This window comes from Cebus imitator, unplaced genomic scaffold, assembly GCF_001604975.1.
Source record: "Cebus imitator isolate Cc_AM_T3 unplaced genomic scaffold, Cebus_imitator-1.0 Scaffold61, whole genome shotgun sequence".
Classification (NCBI taxonomy): Eukaryota; Metazoa; Chordata; class Mammalia; order Primates; family Cebidae; genus Cebus; species Cebus imitator.
In genome coordinates this window covers 5,039,280-5,042,939 of record NW_016107376.1, presented here as the reverse complement: position 1 = coordinate 5,042,939, position 3,660 = coordinate 5,039,280, and the positions used below count along the sequence as shown (strand labels likewise).

Genomic DNA, 3,660 nt, shown 5'->3' with positions numbered 1-3,660 from the left:
TTTTTTTGAGACAGAGTCTTGCTCTGTTGCCAAGCTGGAGTGCAGTGGCGCGATCTCGGCTCATTGCAACCTCCACCTCCCAGGTTCAAGTGATTCCCCTGCCTCAGCCTCCCAAATAGCTGAAACTACAGACGTGCACCACCGCACTAGACTAATATTTTGTATTTTTTCACCATGTTGGCCAGGATGGTCTCAATCTTCTGACCTCGTGATCTGCCCGCCTTGGCCTCCTAAAGTGTTGAGATTACAGGCATGAGCCACCGCGCCCGGCCAATTTCTGTATTTTTTGTAGAGATGGGATTTGGTCATGTTGGCCAGGCTAGTCTTGAACTCCTGACTTCAAATGATCCACTTGCCTCAGCCTCCCAAAGTGCTGGGACTATAGGCGTGAGCCACTGCACGTGGCCAGTTGGCTTTTTTTTTTTGGCATTATTTATACTCAATGCAGTTTTCTGGATCACCTCACGAATGTACCCTTCCTCTTCTGCCTCAGTCCACACTTGACTACATGCAGGGGCTTTGCTACCAGCTGACACCATCGTCTACGGCATTTCTCTTCCAGTGCCCTCGTGCCTACATTCTTCCATATCAGTATTATTTAGACCTAGCCAGTTTCTGTGAGTAATCAATATTCCTGATTTGGTTGAATTGCTTGTACAGATTCCTTTTCACACTAAAACCTAAATTATAAGATTTATTGCAACGGAATTCTGGAAAAGAGGTGTTGCTTAGCCAATTTAGAACTGATTAGAGAAACTCTGTATACAATATACTTGAGTAGTATGTTTGTAGACTTTCTGGCAACGTTTTTTATTATTTATTTTTATTTTTATTCAAATATATTTTTTGAGACGGAGTCTTGTTCTGTCGCCAGGCTGGAGTGCAGTGGCACTATCTAGGCTCACTGCAACCTCCACCTCCCGGGTTCAAGTGATTATCCTGCCTCAGCCTCCCAAGTAGCTGGGACTACAGATGTGTGCCACCATGCCCAGCTAATTTTGTATTTTTAGTAGAGACTGGGTTTCACCATGTTGGCCAGGATGGTCTTGATCTCCTGATCTCATGAGCTAAACTTTGTATACAGTGTACTTAAGCCTGGCATAGCGGCTCATGTCTGTAATCCCAGCACTTTGGGAGGCCAAGGCAGGAGGAATCACTTGAGGTTAGTAGTTCCAGACCAGCATGGCGAACATAGCAAAACCCTGTCTCTACTAAAAATACAAAAATTAGCTGGGCATGGTTTCACACATCTGTAATCCCAGCTACTCAGAAGGCTGAGGCACAAGAATTGCTTAAACCTGGGAGGCAGAGGTTGTAGTGAGCTGAGACAGCGCCACTGCCCTCTAACCTGAGCGACAAAGTGAGATTCTGTCTCAAACAAACAAACAAACAACAACAAAAAAAACAACAGGTACTTAAGCAGCAACACTTGACCCGAGTTAACTCTGAAAACGGGGACCTCATTAACTCCAAAAGACCCTCTGGGTGGCCCAGGGTTCAGCCAGTAGCTGAAATATACAAGGAAGTCCACTCTCCTCCGGAGCCTGAGTGTTCGCAGATACTTCATCCCTTTCTCCTTCTAACCTCTTAGTTTATACTCACGAAGGGCTTCTTGATTATTTTCCTTTACAGATTTTTCAAATAAACTGTGTTTTATCTTGTGTTATTTTTTAAAATTTGGGATAAGCAGGAATTGTCAGGAGCCTGGCTATCAAAGAGGGGAAGTTCAAGGACGTATGCTGGCCGCACCCCCCTCCCCATACTTCTGATGCCAGATCTCCCCGTGGATCTAAAGGCCTAGGAGCGAAAGCGGAGAGCCCCATTGTAACCTCAGTACCCCGTGGGCTCCGCAGAGTCGCTGGGTCAAGTTTCCTTCCAGCCCCAAAGACAGGCAGTACTGTGTGGCAGGCCAGGTCTCCCTAACGGCTGACCCGGCAGGCCTCCATAACAACTGCTTCAGCATTGACCCAGAGGCTAAGTTAAATATTAAAAGCGGAAAGAGTCAGTGTCCTCATACAAAGGCTGCAATGTAACAAAAACCCACCAAGGTTGGGCACGGTGGCTCACAGTTGTAATCCCAGCACTGTGGGAGGCAAAGGTGGGCGAATCACCTAAGGTCAGGAGTTTGAGACCAGCCTGACCAATATGGAGAATTTGTATTGTAACCCCATCTCTACTAAAAAAATACAAAAAATTAGCTGGGCATGGTGGCATGTGCCCATAATCTCAGCTACTTGGGACGCTGACTCTACTAAAAATACAAAAAATTAGCCTGGCATGGTGGCACATGTCTGTAATCCCAGCTACTTGGGAGGCTGAGGCAGGAGAATCACTCGAATCTGGGAGGCAGAGGTTGTAGTGAGATGAGATCATGCCATTGCACTCCAGCCTGGGCAACAAGAGTGAAACTCCATCTCAAAAGAAAAAAAAAGAAACCCACCAAAGTTTTGCCCAGGCCCTTCCTGGTCCTTGAGGCATGACAAGATAATGAAGAAATTCTTAGCAGGACCCATTTAGGATTAAATGAGTTTTATTGGGGTCTGAAGATAATCCTCAGACCTCCACAAACAGGCTTTACTGGGGTCTGAAGGAACTCCCCAAACCTCTAGGTCTTAGCAGGAGACAACATAAGGGTAATCACCTTCAGATAGATGTAAATTTACATCTATTTGAAGTAAATTTACTAAGGCTCCAGAGAAAGGTATTCAGGGCTCAGCTCTTAGTTATAAAAGAGAAGAAGTTAATAACTTAAGTCTTTAGATGAATGCACACTTACATGCCGACATATAACTTAGAAGGTATATAAGCTCTGGAAAATTTTGTAATTTTGAGTTGGTCTGGCGATAATTTCCAGGCCTTCTCCTTGTACCCAGTCACAGAAATAAACTCTCTTCTCTCCCAGTTCATCTATCTGCATCTCATTACTGAGCAGAGAGAAGACGCAGCCTGACCCTTGGTTTGGTCCAGGAACAGTCCACAACCAGAACAGCTGTTTCGTGAAGAGCAAAAACCAACTGTAAGTTGGAGATCAAGGTCTTCAGCCTCAATAACCTTGAATATGGCCCATCTCCTACCCAGTTCCCATGGGGGACTGAGAAGCATGGAGCATGGAACAAGGGATGCCTCGTCTTCTGCGTGTCTTCCTAAGAAACTCTCGGCTACTTTATACGTAATGCGATGGTTAAGAACATGGCTCTAGAGCCAGACTGACTTGGTTTGAATCTCAGCTCCATCACTTAACAGCTGTGTGACCTTGGGCAAGAGATTGCACCTCTCTGTGCCTGTTTCTTCCCCTGAAATATGAGGCGATCATAACTCCTATTCACAAAGTTGTCAGGAGGATTTAAATCAGTGAACAAGTAGATAAAGTAGATAAAATCATGCTTGGCATACAGTGAGTGCTCAATAAAGGCTAGCTATTGTTATCTTTATGATAAGGCTTTTTTGGGGGAAAAAAGCAAGTTCTAGAAAAAACTTAAAAAAGTATTTGCAATACATGGTGAAACCATGTCTCCACTAAAAAAATACAGAAATTAGCTAGGTGTGGTGATGAGCACCTGTAATCCTAGCTACTCTGGAGGCTGAGGCAGGAGAATCACTTGAATCCAGGAGGCGGAGGTTGCAGTGAACTGAGATCCTGCCACTGTACTCCAACCTGGG

The 3,660-nt window shown here is 45.1% G+C and overlaps 1 protein-coding gene across 1 annotated transcript in view; it reads right to left on the bottom strand.

The window, feature by feature from the left end:
• Positions 1-3,660, bottom strand: part of ACBD7 (acyl-CoA binding domain containing 7) — a 9,418-nt gene that overhangs the window by 1,109 nt on the left and 4,649 nt on the right. The gene's annotated exons all lie outside the window — the stretch shown is intronic.